Source organism: Columba livia, chromosome 9 (assembly GCF_036013475.1).
Source record: "Columba livia isolate bColLiv1 breed racing homer chromosome 9, bColLiv1.pat.W.v2, whole genome shotgun sequence".
NCBI lineage: Eukaryota > Metazoa > Chordata > Aves > Columbiformes > Columbidae > Columba > Columba livia.
The window spans coordinates 19,174,021-19,192,087 of NC_088610.1; the positions used below are offsets into that span (position 1 = coordinate 19,174,021).

The window sequence follows — 18,067 nt, forward strand, 5'->3', positions numbered from 1 at the left end:
ATAAACAGAAAAGGGAGTAACAGGGAGTGAGAGGGCAGCAGCGAAACTCCCAGAGGGAATGGTGAGTCTTGTTCTCACAAGTCAAAAGGAACCACTAGGAATAAGTAAAAAGGGAAAACAGAAGGTAGAGGAAGCCAAATGCGGTGCCTCTGGGCATGTGAGTTTGTGTAGAGTGTGTGCAAGGGAACTTCTTTTAACTCGTTCATTCTGCATTATTGCAAGGATGAAGTTGACTTCATGTATTCCTTTTTGCATACAGTACTGTCAGTTTGCTTTACTGAAGTCTTAGAAAGTTGGCTGATTTCTTAGCATGCTGACTGGCAGGAGGTATGGCAGAAACCAACAGTTGCTCTCGCAGATTTCCGTCAGGCTCAGGTGTTATCATTTCTGTGGGGACAGCTCAATGCACCACTCCGTCTGCTGTGGCTAATTCTAATTGTCTTAAAGAAAAGGACAGCTGATAACGCGTAATAGAATGACTGAAAAATAGATCTGTTTTGCTTGACTGAACTTAATGCAGACCTGCTATTTGTCCCCATCAAATCTGAACATTGCTTTTTTCACACAAGCAATATGCCTGTGAGAGCAGAGGACTTGTGACTCTGGAGCCTTGAGGATTAACACTGCCAGCTGAAGACCCAGGGACACTGAATGGCCTCCTCTGTTCCATGTTGCTGGGTTTATCCCCTTAAACTTCAGTGCTAAGCTAACCTGTTAAATGGGGTAGAGTACTGAGGAACTAAACCAAACAACAGTTGGCTGAGTTTCTTAAATAAAGCTAAAGTAGCACTAGCTCAGTTTCAGTCGAAAAGCTATTGCCAGATCTAGTGTGTTTTAGAAAAACAGGATGTGCTAACTTTGGCCCAACATGGTGTTAACCCAGTCATGCCAGGATCTGGTCTGGTCAGAGGCAGCTCTGTGTCTCCACTGGCCTGTACGGAGGCTGGGAATGGAGAGGCTTCCCACATGCAGCAGCACCTGTGTGGTGTGATCTCCCAGAGCTTCATGCACTTTAGCTCAGGTTTGTACTTTGCAATTCAACCCCACCCCACTACAGGACTATGCCTTGAAAGCGTGACCTGGGTCTGAAGTAGCAGCTGGCTGGAGCCCAGCAGCTCTTGCCAAGTCTGAGAGGCTTTGCTGTGTGTGAGGATGGGGAAGCAGGAATAGAGGAGAAGAGCATAAAAAGACTGAGTACATTTGCACAAGCCTAATTGAGGGATTCAGAGACCTGAAGTATGAATGCTTAATCTAAGAGATGGTATATGTTAAAACAAAACCAAAACCCAAACCACTGCCACCACTAGAAAACCACATCCCCTTAATGCTTTGGAGTGAGTAGTGCCTGGATATGAAGAGTTGACAGTGTTTTTCCTCTTCTGCCCTATTGTGCCCTATTGCATAACAATCCCTCACCAAGTCCACCAACACTGACACATATTGATCCAGGGCAATACTTTCAATATGCGGAGAAGATTACAAATGCAGAGTTGTGTTGGGTTTTTTGGTTTGTTTTCGCAACAAAAGCAAAATTGTTAAATCCTCCACAAAAGTAACTTCCATCCTCCACATAAAAGGAGGATAAAAGGCCTAAGATATAGATGATAACTTTGTTGTACTGCAAGACCTTAAACTGTATTATTAAAACAGTTTATTTATTAGTAAGGTCTTGTAATGAACCAAGCATAACAGATGTGGGCAAAACTCTCCTCAAGCAGGTACAAACTGAAATAATAATGAGGGGAGGCAAATAGCTTGACATTCAAATCACTAGCTAGACCTGCTTTTAGTGCTGCTTTGACTTAATTTCTAAATAGAACAAAGTAGGTTTGAACCTTTTCTCAAGGAAAGCTGGAGATACTGAACTGAAATGGCTGATAAATCTACTGCTGATGTAGTTCAAATTTCTTGGTACTGAAACCACATTTTTGGGAAAATGGGACCTTTTAAGTAAAAAAAACCCAAAACAAACAAAAAACCACCCCCCAAACTAACAAAAAAAAAAACCCAAACAAAAACCCAAACAAACAAACAAACAAAAACCAAAACTAAACCAAAACAAAGAAAAAAACCCACCAAAACCCACAAAAGTGTAATTCACTTGTAGGAAAACTTTGTTTTGGACATTCTGTCTCTTTCAGTCCTTCCATACCCTCTTCTTCACAGGTGCATGTATAGGTTATAGATGCCCAGTAAGATCAGTTCTGACACTGCTGGCCTGGAACTGGGTAGTGTGGTGTCTCTGCTGATTACTATTTGCAGCTACAGCTTCATGGCATCACTCTTGTTAGGGTACAGAGGGTTTTTTTGCCTACTCATTGTGCTGCCATCTCCTTTACAACACTTGTCTTAATAACGAAAATTGCCTGCTGAGTTTGTCTCATTTGTTGGGGGGGTGTTGGTGTGTTGTTAATTGGCATACAAAACACCGCAACTTAGCATATGTTTGTAATCTTTTCTCTTAGTGCTCTTCCCACAATAGCAATTTACATCCCTCCTAAAGACCTCCAGAAATGATGACAGAACAGCTCCCAATTTTTTTTGTGGTGCTAAAAGCTAATCAGGTGCGGTTCTGTCTTGTTTTTCATTTGCTGTATGATGTTTTAGACTTTCTTTTATCCTACTAACGTTTATCTAAATTTGGAAGCAAGCTTGAACTCCTTTTGTTTTAAATACGAATTATTGTAATTCATGAACATGGAGACTCTGGTGAAACAGGTATTTCTCCCCTCTCCTTCCTTTACCTGAGGAGGTGAACTTCAGATCCTTCTTCACAGCATTTCAGTTTTGAATTAGTGCTGTACTAGCTGACTAAGCAAGTTGAAAGGTATTTATTGCTGCTTCCTGAAAGTACTGTGTGGGATAGGTACATATTTGAAAAGCAAGGAGTAAAAGTACCTTGGAGTACAAACTATGAATAAGGCCAGATTCTGACTCATTTTTGAATGCTGAAAAGTCTTTACTCTTTGGACTTCAATTTGACTTCTTCCTTAAGTAAGCATTACTCATGGTGATTAGAGGCTCAATTTTCCTGCCCTGTGTTATGTAATTAAATTATGCAAATAATTCAGCTATCCAAGACAATGCAGATTGTGAATGGAATAGTCAATTGTACATTTCACAACTTGAGTATCTTCAGAACACATCTGATTTGCTGAAGAAGTGAATGGAACAATTTGAAATAATGACTACATTTTTAGACTCTAACAATTTATTTGTGAGCAGTAATGGACAATTGGTTCTGAATAAATTATTTGCCTATTTCCAGGATGGCTGTTCATCCCTCCTGCAGTCATGTTCCATCTCTGTAGCTTGTGGGCTTTACATAAAGAGGTTATGAGCAGTCTGCTGCAGAGTCTTTCCCACTCAGTGAATCAAAGCCTTGCTCTTCCTTGGTCCGTTTCCACAGACAGATGATTCAAGCCTCCTTCACTTCTCAGCAGGAGAGGTTGCTTAAACACTTGTCTGTAGCGCCTTGCAACGTTTATGAGGACTGTTTACATAATTCTGAAGGATCGCTCTTCTTTGCTCAGCAACGGCTAGATGTCCCTGCTGAGAATTGGGTATCCTGTCCATTAATTGGCTGCTCACAGAATCTCACTAATGAGCCAGGACTTTAAGCGAAATATTAGACTTCACTGAATCAGTGCTTGTTTCTTGCAATATTGTCTGCAAACAAATAAATATTTGATATTAGTTCAGTAAACTGAATGCTATAGGTTTTTTTTGGTCATCTTATTTTATTATTAAGGGTAGGAGATTGAAAGCATAATGTTACAAATACAGTTGGATGTTTGGTTTTGGTTTTTATACTGCTTTTCTCAAAGTTGTATCATAAGTGGGATTTTGAAATGACTTGGAAGGTGCGTGGAAGTTGATAGAAAGATTCCTATTTGACTCTCTTAGGATTTGGAACAGGCTTGTCAATATGAATCAAAAATTTATGGCAGCCTAAGCATCAGTATGCAGAAATTTCGTGCAGATCCTCTTCAGATTTTTAAGTTAATTAACTGGGCAGAACATTGTCTTGAAGAATGCTGCAGGGCAGGACAGACATAAATGTCTATAAATTTTAAAACAGAATAATATTATCTGTTGGATTATGCAAACAATGCATGGAAACTGATCTCATATATAAAACATATCGGTAACAAAATGGAAGTATTACACAGTTGTTAAGGATCCCTGTTGGAAGGGGTCCTGAAGGGTACATTTCATAGATGGCATCATAGAACCCTTTTGGTTGGAAGAGACCCTCAAGATCATGGAGTCCAGTTGTTAACCTAACACTAGCACTAAACCATGTCCCTAAAAACCTTATCTATGCATCTTTTAAACACCTCCAGGGATGGTGACTCCACCACTTCCCTGGACACCTTGTTCCAATGCCTGACAACCTTTAAGTGAACAAATGTTTCCTAATATCCAGTCTAAACTCATCCTGGTGCAACTTGAGGCCATTGCCTCTGGTCCTATCATGGAGAAACTTTACTCTTCTGACTCCTCTACCTGTCACTCCGAGCAGTGAAGGGCACGGGGAGTGGTGGCTATGGTCAGTCTGTAGCAGCTCCTTCCTCCTTGTGTTTTTCCTGCTGCAGCATGGGGCATTCTCCTGGGCTGTAGTCCCTCAGGATAAACTCTCTCCCTCATGGGCTCTTCCACGAGCTGCAGGGGAACCTGCTGGGGTTCCTGGAGCACCTCCTCCCCTCCTTATTCTCTCCCTGTCTGGTTTTCACATTTTTTCCCTCACCCCTTGCTGCAAGACAGCATTTGCCCCTGTCTTCGATACATTTCCCAGAGGCACTGCTGGCTCCGGGCTCCTCACAGAGGCTGCTCCTGCAGCCCCCACCAACACCTTGGCACCTACACCCAATGCAAATTAAGAATGTGGAAAGAGATAGTAAGTATGAAAGTGATGATTGGTTTTTATAACAGATTTAAAGGGGTTTTTTAAGCATTAGCAAGATCTAGAGTAAAGTACTATTCTGAGGAGCGAGGACCTGATTCTAGGAACATGTGTGGTTTGGAAATAATTGTGTGAGGAACAGGTCATGTAGGAGGACAGGGTTAAGATGTTTGGTGGTAGGAAAAGCTGAAAGGAGAGGGGAGGTGGAGGGAGGCTGGGGATGTGGGTTGGTCTCTGCAGGGCTGTGCCCAGGATGCTACTCCAGCAGCTGCACAGCCTGGGCATGGCTTGCACCCCCGCTGCCTCTGCCATGCTGGCTCCCCCAGGGCTGGGTGCACATGGGGGGCTGCTGCTGTGGGCTGTGAATGGGCTCTTGGACATAAAGTCACCTTGTGTCTTTGCTGAGTACTGCTTGGGTTAGTTTTCTTCATATTCATTAACTTTTGTTATCAAAAACTGTTTTTTTCTTGGAAAGGTATGATTCACAAATATCTCCTGAGGATTCTGGAAAATCTACAACTGACACAAAAAATGTAGGACTTCGACACAAACCAATATTATCTTCCCTTCCCAGGAGAAGGAGTGGCTCATTTTACAATGACATTAAGAATTCATTCCCTTAAATGAGGTATGTCACCTTGCCATTTTAACTTGATTCATTAAAACAGTGGCTCATTAGTTATTCCCTTGTGCAGAATAGAATTTGCATATTAAAGGTGTATGCATTTCATGTGCTTACTACATTCAGGGATAAATTTCTAGCCATCTTGTTTGAAATGAAAAAGTGTCAGTTTTCAAAGAAAAAAAAAAAGAAGTTAGAAATTCTAGGAATCTGCCCCTCCTTTCCCACATAAGTCTTTTCTAATCTTTTCAGACCCCTAATATTTCATTTTAGAAACCCTAACACAAGACTCAGGTAGTGCTAAGATCTTTCCAGACATATGCTTGATATGCATTCTCTTTTGTGCCTTGTGTAGTGTAACAGAGATTTTTACCTTTCTTCCCTTGGTCTTGCCATGAAAATTATCATGTCTGAGTTGAACAAATACCTTAAATCCTGGGCAGGGAGGAGTTCTGCTGTTGTCTGAGTGAGAACACACCTCCTATGGAGTGGGGATTTGCGATTACCTTGTGTCAGGCTGGTTGGATAAAGGCATCTCCAGTCACATTCCAAACATATAGGCCTCTTCCCCAAATAGACAGATCCCCCCATTCTCAAATGACACATTTTCAGTCAAAAGCCCTGGTGTAATTCAGGGTGACAATAGCTTATCTTACCATTACACGTGCTGTGGGAAAGCATGGATCAACTGGAGGAGAGTAGGAATGTGATCGAGAAGTTCTTTGTCCAGTGCAGTGAGCTCTCTCTATTGAATTGGGAGGCAAGGGCAGTGCTGTACAGCCTCCCTGCTTCCCCCTGCCCTCACCTCTCAGCAGGACCTTGGTAAGGTTCACTGATGTGCTGGAAGAACCACAGCTCCCAGTTGTGAACCACAACACCCAGTCTCATGGTGTTGGCTTAGGTTCTTTAGCCTTGCTGGGTGAACAAAATAAAATTCAACATGGGAAGAATCTCAACGAGGGATGGTTGAGAAGAAGAAGAAAAAAAAGAAAATACTAAATTTGTTTGAAGAACTAAATGGAACACACCAGGAAAGGTATTTGATCCTTTTATGTAATATTTAGGCTCATTCCAGACCCTGGCTGATAAACTGCTTCTGTATTCTTAGAATTTGAGGGCAGAGCTGTTGGTCATTTAGCAGTAAATGCTAGGACTGTATAAAAGGAATGGCATCCATAACTAAAGTCAAAGTCCTTTGATTTCACTAGTGACTCAGGCTACAGCAATGGAATACAGAGAGCCTTCATTCTCTCCCCTGACATTTTTTTACTGCATTACAAACACATAGTAAAATAAATGTAACAAAATGCTGATCCTGCTTAAAGTGCAATTAAATATATCCACGTTCCATCTCCTGTCTTGCCTGTGATTTTCTTGCATGTGACAAACTCAGGACTTTTCTTCTTACCTTTTCAGTCTCTGTTCATCAGCATCTTTCTTGTTTTCAAGATGCTTGTACTGTAAGCCAGTTTTTCAAATCCCTGACAAGAAACTCATTCCCATACAATAAAGTTCCATAAAAATATAGCTAATGTCAATAAAGATAAAAAGATAAGCCAGCAAAGACCCAAACAGTCAATTTATTACAGTTAAATATCCTGTCCAGACATTTTATTTACAATCGAAGCTTGTTGTATAAAGCAATTTCTCTTCTCTTGATATCTTTTTTATCTCACAGTTTAGAAATTACTGCCCTTCTCTTTGCATCCCATATGAAATACTGAATTCATTCATGCATGTTCTTTGAATACAATCTTTCTGTGCTTTTTAAATGTTCTTTTTTCGATGATCACTCATAAGTATATTAAAAAAATGGGAATTTGTCACTTTTGAACAAAAGAAGTTGTATCACAATAAATTTGAACTTGAAAGATATTACTGAACACTAACTCTCGTTAAAAAAAATCCCCCAAATGACTTAGAAACATGGTTTACAGAAACTTACATATTTTTATTAGTATCTTCTGTTTAATTATACCCTTTTTCTATTGTAAATATACATAGCAGGAAATGTGCATAGCTTTTTCCATAGGTTTTCAGAATATGACTGTTCAAGGGCAGAGGAAAAGTACAGGCCATTCTGACAGAAAAAGAAAAGCCTAGCTTGACAAATATTGAGATACAAACCCAGCAACTCATTCATGTATTTTTTATAAAAAGGCTACTTTTGACTTGTGATACAGACAAATCAAGCCTCTTCCAGGCTTCTGAAAAATCTTTTGTGTGACTTCCCAACTGTGTGCTCCACAGCTTCTGAACTGGTCCTCAAATAATGTAATGGGAATGTGAGGAAGGAGACCTCATATTAAATGACACTTTCAATCAATTACCCACATCTGCTTGTGCTTGTCAGGGAAAACCTGGGGTGGGTGTGCAGCATCTCTGAGTTTGCATCTGTGAGCAGGTTCCAAGACACTTTATCTGGCACAGGAGAACAGTAAAGGCTTCTCTTCTTATACCAGACCTGCTCAAGAGATTCTAAATTCCTCCATGATAATGAGGTGTCCAGAATAGTAACAAGAGGCCAGAAGTGTACTTTTGGTTTACACTGTGCTGGAATATCTGCTGACTGTGGGCAACTGCAAATTCACATCAGTGTACCTGAGCAAACTTGGCCCAGAGTGAACAGTGAAACCTTATCAGGTGCCAGATCTCCTGGGCTATATGTGAGAGGTATAGGATTACTGCATGTCTAGCACAGCTGTGACAGGCAGAGTGAGAGAAGACTGTATGACAAGTAAAGCTATTTCTCTTTACAATATTGTAGTTTTTGCTTATAAGGCTTTTTCGCTGGGCTTTAATGCTGGTGGTAAGAAATAATTCTGTCTTCTCTGACATATTTTGCATGCAAAATAGATAGAAAACAGCACTCCTTTGCAGGTGTAGTTAATATAGATTCCGAGGAGTACAAATAATTACCTGCCTGGCAAAGCTGATGGAGAAATACTCCCATTCAAGTCTCCGATAGGTGGAGAGTGGAACTGTGAAAATTTCCTGGACTGTGCCATTTTAAGTTTTGCAGATGTTCTCCCTATGGCATTTTTCTCCCATCTCCGGTTTAGCCAAAGCACAAAAATATTTTGACCAACACTGCAGACTCAGAAAAGGTCATACACGTACCTTCTTGTGACATGTTTTTCTAACCTCTCTACCTGCTGTGGGTAGTCTGCAACCTCCTGTGCTGACAAGTCTGTGATGGCTAGGGCTGTGATTAATGGGATTTCATTAATGCTTGTGCAACTATCCCTGAGAACCCTCAGAGGTGCTCCAGTCTCCTCCGCACACTGTGAACCTTACAATGGCAATAAGTGCAGGCAGATATGTTGGAGATCCTCTACCCTAAACTTCCCCCCAGGCAACAGGGGTAAGTAATGATTTGTATCGGAAAAAATAATGTATAATTATTATGACTACATGGTCCTAACAAGAAGAAAGAGTAAAACATCCTGTTATTGCTACCCTAGTATCCCACCTTTGAGAAGAGGTCACTTCATGCATGTTACATGTTTAGCTGGGACTCCTCCCTTCTCTGAGCATGGATGGGAAGGAAAAGAGGGAGAAATACACAGACTGGCTGCATAACAGGTATTTCTTCCTCAGTGGGAGAAAGTGGAGTAGTTTTTCTGCAAAGGAAATGGAAGGATTGAGTGCAGTTTTTAAGACAAATTTACATTGTGGGGTTAGACACATCTATCCTGACTGCGCCTCTGTTCTGACCTGGCAGATGAGAGTGGTGCAAAAGTTACCTGGTTGAATTAGCTGTGCCCAAGTGAATAATACTCTCCTCATCTTTCTTCTCTAGTTTGTTACTGTGCGTATTTTACATTTTGTCATGTGGGAAAGGTCTAGTTTTGGGTTTTCCTTGAAATAATTAGAGTCAAACTGCTATCACTATATTTGCCTGGTGTAGTACCTCTCTCAGCGTAGAACAATATTGTATTTAAAAGGAATGCTGCTGGTGGAGTGTATTCAACAACTGCATTGTGTTGGGGGTGTATTGAGGAAGGATTAATTGGTGCCTGTTCGCTCCTTGTTACCTTTTTTTTTAGTATCTGCTCCTGACACAGCCTGACACAGCTCAGGCGTCCCTATGTTCCATTTTGCTGTTGTCTATATATCATGCTGTCTACTCTTTTTCTTTAAGTTTGTTTGAAATGACTGGTTTTTATGTTTAAGTTTGGAATCTTATACTGTGGTAACATGTTAGGTGAATATAACTAAATTTCTTGTGCCACACTGCCTCAGAGCATGAGCTCTGAGAGGGCAAGGTGTGAATGACAGTGGGAGCTATGGAAGGCTGCGTTATTCATCTCAAACTGCTAGAAATGGAAGAAGAGCTCCCACGGACTGTGATGGGTTCCAGAGGGATAAGTGCATTTCCATTATGCAACAGTATTAATGCATATTAAGGACCGAAGATAGCTAAGGTAAATTAAACTGCTGTCAAACTCTTGTTTTGTATGACTTTAGGAGAGATGGGAAAATGACATCTGCTTATGGTGAGAAAACTGGACAGAAGAGTCAAAAATGCCTATGGATCTGACAACAGTAATGTGTATAGCAGTCAAATTGCAGAGAGCGAGGATTCAGGCAGCTTCCACAAGCAGAGACTGCAAAATGTAGCTTTGTGCCTACTCTGTGGGAGGGAAGAAAGAATAATATCACGGAGGTCATAAATCCTAGATTGATGAGGCTGCTGTGCTTCAGGTAGGTACACTGAACAGGAACTGTTTAATGTAAAAGGAAGCTCTGTAGCTCATTTAAAATACAAATCCCAGTTTCATGTGTGTCCTGATTAGGGATAGGAGCAAAAGTCCAAATACTTGTTAGGTTCAACAGGTTGTTATGAAGACGCAAGAATCTATGCTAGAGTAAGTGGAGAGTAGGTAGGTGAAGGTCTGTCTCAGGGGCAACTACGGGCATTTCTCACAAAATACCTAAGTTGTGTTTTCAAATTCTTAATGTGGTGAAGTAAGGGACCAAAGTCTAATCTTCAAAAAGTTGGTTTTTTATTACTGTGCAACTTTTCATCCAATTTCAGTAAAATTCTGAATTGACTGATACTGATAATGCTCTGGTGAAAACAAAAAAGTTCTAGGAGTCCATCTAAGTTTTATCTATTCCTCTAGATGTCCCATTTGCTTCTGTTAAAAATGTTTTCTTCTCCAGGATTTCTGATGCTTTCAGAAAAAGGGGTAGTTATGTTGCCCTCACTTTCATTGATATTGCTAGAAAGCTTCGGGATTTTGCTGTTGTTGCTCTATGAAATCCCACTTGCAACATATAGCACGTATCTTTAGCACCAGGGTATGTCCAACCCTACTTAAAACATAAATACTCATAATACACTCAGAGTGATAGGGGTTTTTTTGCTAAGTATGTTCTTCTTAGTGTTCTTATTTTTCTCTGTTTTTCTAAAGTATTCTAGCACTTGGGAAGCCAACATACTTTATATTACCACAGCCCAGTCTGTTGCGGTCTAATATTCATAAGCCAGGGATAAAGGCTTGAAAATGAAAGCAACAAAAAGGGCAAGACAAATCATTGATTCTTCCAGCTTTTTGTCTGGGGACTTAAAACATTAAATGTAACTTTTAAAGTTCTCTAGAAAAGCTAATGTGGTGATAAAAGTAAATTCTAACTTAATCACCTTTTCTGACACAAACCTATAATGTAATGATATTCTACTAAGGCTAAGGCGATAATTTCAAATCAAGTCTTTCAGCCCCATCAAGTGTTGCCACAGGCAATGAGGATGGCGGAAGTCATATAGCCTCGTTGTGCATATCCAAGTGGAGCAGCAGAGTGATCAGTTTCTCCCTACTTGACTCATCCTATGGTTTCTGATTATCTCCTCCACTTTTTTTTTATGTTAGGAAAGATCTTGTGGAAGACATAAAAGTGAAAAGCTTCCAACTAACAGACTCAAAGATCTGATTTCTTTCTCTGAGCCTCAGACCTTCAGCAATAGGTGTATTGACACCTGAGTTGCCAGGAAGTAATTTACTGGAAAGTGCCATAGAGGTGTATTTGTGCGCTCTGGTGTTAGTTGCTCTAGACTTAGCTGAACAATTCTCAAGGATGATGAAAACAGTAGAAGAATATGCGGTCTGAGGGTTGGACAGGTGTCTGTTTTGATTAGAAAACGCATATTTCTTGACAAAAGCTATTGTTCAAATGTTTCCTTCAAAATTCTTCTTTTGCTTTTCCCAAATGAAATTTGTGTGCTCATGCACTCAGTCACTGTTCCTCCTTAACCTCTAGCGTAAAACACTTCTCCTAGTTTTCAGGTATCTTTGTATTAAAATCTTTATTTTGCCAGAGTCAAATTAGTGGCTTTACAGCACCTCATAGCTGAATGGCTTATTTTCTTTTCTGGTTTAAGTATTTTATTATTTGATGCGAGTAAGGGAGAAAATTTACTGTCATTTTCAGTTTATCCTGATGTAAAAGGGAGGTTGTCACAGCCATTGTATATTTTGTCCCATTGTTATGAATATTTCAGTGGAATAATTTTCATTGTTTTCCCCCGAGGGTAATATCTTTGATATTTTTTAAGTCTTCAGAGCAGCTAGTCTTGTTTAGGCTCTACTCATCCATCTTATGATGTTTTTAGATGACCACTTTAAGAAAGGCTGGATCTCATGCAGAATTATTAGGCAACAGCCTTTACATGTCCACTTGTTTTTTCAGATGAGTCACTATTTTGCTTAGCAGAGGTCTGTGTTACTTCTGTACTTCCTGCCCTAGAGCAAATAAAGAGGAATTTTCTCATAGGTGATTGTGTTATAGTGATGGCTGAGACCTGCCATTAAAACTCAGACTCATTTAGAAATGCTTGTGGGCCCTGCCCTGAAGAGCTCTCATTTCACATAGGTAAATACAGATAGAAAGCAAATGTGGTGGTCACACTGGTCAGTGCAGTAGACTTTGACCTGGTGATTAGAAATATGACACAAAACACATGACGCATGCTAAGGCATACTGTGTAAAGGTAAACCCACATCATTAGATGAATCAGACAGGATGAAACTAGGAACCATGCTAGACTAATCGTTTAGGAGTTTTGCTAAAACACAATGGCATTTAGATTCTTCCAAAGAGTTTATGGTGATTGCAATCTGCTCCTTTTTCAACACATCACCTCAGTTGTGAGCCCAGGATTGCTGTATTATGATTTTATACTAAAATTGAAGATTGGCCTGAGATTCAGAGTACAGAGGCGTGCAAATGAATAATGGTGGGGTTGGAGCTTGCTAGTTGAAACCAAGTATAATGCTCTGTTTGTGCTTCAGTTGCGAAGCTGAAAAGTTTAAACTGAATTTCACTTTTTAATGTGTGTTCATATCTATGAAGTCATGAATGCAAGTGTGAACAAACATGAAAAGTTGTTTTGGTTCACAATGACTGACATTTGTTGTCTTAACCTGCGTTTTCATTTGACCCTGCAAACACTTCTAAACAGCTGAATGTATGGAACAAAATCTATAGCCAAGACTAATAAATTGCAATGCTAGGATCTTAAGGTCCTCAGTAACTGTAAATCAATAGAGCTACAAAAATCAACTGAGCTGTGCTAATTTACACAAACTAAGTGTCTGACCTTTAGTGTTCATTAGCATCATTAACATTTCTTAAATGATGGCAACTGGAATTCGAGAACAGTACCAAAAGTAAGATTAAAATATATCCTTTACCTCCCCTAAGTGAGGCACAAAATAATTTGACAGGTAATTAAAGTTCTTGTAAAAATTATGACTATATAGCTTGTTCTCTGCAGATAAATAGCATGAAAATCTACTGGTATCAAAAACAGCTTCCAACATAAATGACAGCTTTCTTGTTAGGGGAAAAAAACAGGAATTTGGACTGGTTTCCACAATTGTGTCATTAAAAAGTCTTATGGTACAGGTCTTTTTATTTTCCTCTCCTTTAGCCTACATTCAAACACAAACAATTTGTGAGCCAGAAGAGCTTAATATCTGAGGAATTCTAATCTGCATATTCCCACTTTAAGTCAGGTACTGCTTTCTGCATTTTATAAGAAACTTCAAAGCACTCCTTGCTTTCCCTCTAGCTAAAAGTTTGTGGGGGGGGCACATACCATTTATTTATCTGTCTTCTTAAGCCAAGTCTCCAGGCTTGATATATAAACATACACTTCCAATTAAACCTACACAAACTTGCGTAAATGTACAGTAGGCCAATACTGTTGTGGTTAAATTTATGTTACTTTATTTTGGGGTTGTTCTTATTCAGGTTTCAGAAAATGCTGAGATAATGAAAGCAGCAGTCTGTGCACCAAACTTATAGCAATGGTCTGTATCTGTCAAACTGCAGGACAAACTGTAACATACTCTGAACCAATTTCACCTTCTCTTCAGTCTACCTACGTAGAAGAGGGTTCCTAGGAGTGGGCTAACTGCGACACAGGCTGTCAACAGCCTTCTGAGTCACCGTCAAACAGCTGTTGAAGAGTTTGCCAAGTTTTGTCTGAAGCAATTTTTTATTCTTGTTTTTAAGAAAGACGTAAACATTTTACCAAGCTTTGTATGTTAGCTATCTCTTTTGTACAACTTCTGTCTGGTAGGCACAACATAAGTTAATCAAATCTATCCTTGTTCGAATCTGTGAGCCTTACTATACTTCTCAATAATGTTACAGCTTCTTAGACATTTCTTGACTTGTTCAGAATTGGCTTTTGGCAGATTTTAAATAGTATTACAGCAATGTGCAAAGCAAGCTGTCTTGATGACTTTGCTATGACTGGATGTCTTTAGAGCACAATCACGTTTCTAAAGCAAACATTCACTGTCATGAAACAAATATTTTCTTGTTATTTTGGCAAATGATTCCAACTTACCAGAACACTAATGAAAATAACCACAGTTCATTTGTTTAAAAACTCACTTGCTACTTATGGAAATAGGCCAACAGACCAGGTACAGCTCTGTATATACAGAATTTGCAAAATGTTAATCGGTCCTTTAAGTTGAAAAACATTTTTTTTGGACATAAAATAGTGGTGTTCTGCACAATTAACTTAGCATTTTTTTAACCCATCTTATTTTATCTTAATTATTCCTTTGAGTTTGGTGGTTTGATATTTCTAAGTAGTGGAATATAAAGTAATTGTTTCTATTACTGTTATTATTATTTTCCTGCTCACTGGGAAATAATGTCAGATGTCTTTCCTGTCTAGTCCATACTAATGAATTGAATTTGGAGTGGGTGGGATTCCCATCTTGGCCATGACAATGCACCATGTGATAAGGAATCCCCTGGAAATGACAGACTATGTAAAGAATGAACTGCTATCTGATTTGATTGGTGTGGAAGAATTTGACCCATAAACTATGATTATCACCTGCTTAAAAAGTTATTTTAGTCTGTGTTTTAGACTGTGGCAAAATTTTGGAGCTAAAAGCTGCTTTTTTGGTATCACTAAAGCAATACAGGAATATATTAAGAGCCAGACTAAAATTGTCACCTTTTTAGTAGCTCTTAGATCAATGCTCAGCTGTGAAACCCACGTTCTAAACAGATGGTCTGAGATATTATTCTGTATTCCCTGATTCATTTCTCTGAACCTGTTATTGGGAATGAAAGCAGTGACAAATCACAGCCACAAATGGAGAGGCAGACTCAGAGATAGCTCATCCTGGTGTGCAATGAGGCCATTGATGCTATGAGGATTAAACAGCGGTGCACAACAGCCATTCCAGCTTCTTTATGTGCTCTTGCAGCAGACCAAGGCATAGGCTGCTCAACTCACAGGACAATCATGTTTATGATGCTTTGGGATTTCTTGGTCAAAGCCTGCCTGGTTGGTAGGTGATCTTCTCACCTTTTCTCACCAGTGTGGCAGGATGGGTGCAGACGGGGGACATGGCCCAGTAGCTGCACATGAATTGTGGTATTCAGAGATGCCAGATGTCTGCTGCAATAGGAGATGAGGGCATATGCATAGCACCTGCAGCCTGCTTCCTGTGTGTCTGGTTGGTCCTGTTAAGCAATGAATCCATATGTCTAAGGAGAACTTGCACATACTGAGTCAGTCTCTGTCCTCTGTGTCCTTGGGTCGTTAGGTATACTGCTTGCATTGTGCAATGTACTGAGATGGATCTGGAAAACCTTTTCAACTGAGTCTGCATAGAAAAACAAACAAACAAACCCCACAAAACTAACAAAAAAACAACACACAAGTTTTTTAAACGCAGCTCCTCAGAACTGATCTCTTCTAGCCCTTCTCTGTAACAGCGATGTTCTACTTGCCTCCTTGCGCTCCTTTATAACTACATAATTCTGATAGGCGTTTTTCTCTGTTATGCTCTTTTCAAATGTGTTTTGCCCATGCTATAAACCCAATCTTTCTACCTAATGCCTTCTTGGTATGGCAAAGCTCAGTGCAGAGGAGCCTTGAGCTTGCTCTTGTCTAACTTATCTGTTCAACCTTTTGGGGACTCATAGACTGGTATTTGTCTCTGGTAAAAAGTGAGGAGTGGACACAATCTCTGGCTGTCTAATATGTCTAATGTGGTGGAGAGATTAAGGTTTAAATTAGTTTTCACCTGTCACTTCTGTGTTTCATGCCCTGCCCCAGGGATCCCACGTGTCCCAGACACATCACATCTGACATTTTGTTGACATATAGAACGTCAGTAGGGACTAAAACCAGAGATGGTGGCTGGTTGGTGACTGAACTCTCTCTCATCAAAGAGTCACAAGGACAGCTCTTTGCTGGACACTGTGTGCTGACTTCTCTCAATGAATCAGTTGCTTCTTTTGAACTGGCCTTGGAAGAATGACTCCCAGGTTGTAGCAGTTAACAGCTCCAAGATGCCTTTGTTGCATGTTGTTTTACGTATCAGTCCTTCCCTATGAGTTCTTCAATTTTGATTTCAGGAAAATCACTGCTCTATATCTAGAGACAAGTAAGAGGGGCTGAACTGTAGCAGCTTTGTGGGTTTTTTTGAATGAACAAATGGAGAAACAAGAGCAAATGTAATGTTGATGCCTTTGTGTACAGTACATAAGGTAACTTTCCCAGACTGCCTGGAGTTGAATTTTTGCCTTGTGCTTGTTGCTAGCATGTCTACAGATCAGATTTAAGTGTTCTCCCATGTATTGAAATATCATTTCGTTGCTCCTTTTTTTTTTTTTCTCCCTGTTTTGATCCATGATGTAATCCAGTACAGGGTATGCCAAAGATTTGACCAACAGTGCAAAATAAATGTCATATATCTGTTCAGATTCTATCAACAGTTGAGTCAGATTTGTACAACCTGCTTATATCAGGGCATATACAACTCTCTCAAATATCACATGGCCCAGCAGAGTGAGAAGTACCAGGAGGTCACAATTTATTCCCAACAAATGAAAACATTCAGGGTTAGTTCCATGAATAAAAGATAGACTTCATTAACACAGAAATTTAGCCAGTCAATCCAATGCTACATGATCTGCATTAAAAAAAAATTCCTGGGAATGAGTTTACCTTAACTAGCACCTGAATCTCTGATGTTGCCCATTAATTATTTCTCTGTTTATCTAGCACTGATAGAATAGTTGATGAATAACTCGCAATGTGAGGCACAGATCCTGCAAACCGTAATACACACATTCAGCTTTTCTTGTATGGGAAATCACATGTATAAAGGTTTGTGGGTTCAAGATCAAAAATGACAATATTAAAATGAAGGAAAGAATGAAACACTAAGTTATTCTTTCTGAACTAAGTCTGTAATATAGCAAGTTTTTATTTGCTTTGCACAGTAACACTTGTGATTTAACTCCTGCTCTGGGAAGGTGATGTAAAAGTGCCAAAAAATGTTTCTCTGTTGGATTTCTACTGTGGCTCACACACTTGGGTCAGAGAGTTGGTTAAGTATAATGTATGTCTTTTCATTGTGGAAACTGTTAGCAAAATTTATCTCCTTGAGACAGTCCCTCTCCATCTTGTACCCATCATTCTGTAAGCCATTATTTTAACCTAAGCTTTCCTACTTATTCTGGATAATTCACTCTGTCTCTAAAGACATTCTCCTCTGACTCCTTTTTTACTGGAAAGAGATTTAGTACTGACAGGCAGAATCCTGGGTACGTGTGGGAAGAAAGACACACCTCATCTAGATAAAAACCAAAAGTTTTTATAGATAAGGTCACAGTGTAGTAAGAGATCATCTTAGGGGAGGCTCTATTCATTTTGAAAAAAAAATACAGAGAATCTTGCAATGGTTTACGGTAAGATAATATTTGTATAATTCATCTACCTAAGTATTTACATAGCACTTGCATTTAAGAACAGCATGCCTTCTGTTCCAAATATCTATGATGACCATCAGCTTTCATTTCAGGGGAGTCCTTGGAAATGTCTACTTTAAACTGTAGCATTCTGAGAAGCTTTTCACTGCAGTTTCACCAAAACAGAAAAGTTCCATGGGAACACATTGATGCTTATGAAATTTGGCAGGAAACAGTGCCTAAATAAATGGTTATAAATATGTTTTTACTTCGTTTTGATAAGATAATAAGGTATT

General features: G+C 39.5%; 1 long non-coding RNA gene across 1 annotated transcript in view; it reads left to right on the forward strand.

The window, feature by feature from the left end:
- The window catches only part of LOC135580197 (uncharacterized), a 77,189-nt gene that overhangs the window by 26,572 nt on the left and 32,550 nt on the right, over positions 1-18,067 (forward strand). Inside the window, exons 5-6 of the long non-coding RNA XR_010474509.1 lie at positions 5,382-5,534; positions 9,999-10,235. This is a non-coding gene — a long non-coding RNA (uncharacterized LOC135580197). The remainder of the gene's footprint in view (positions 1-5,381; positions 5,535-9,998; positions 10,236-18,067) is intronic.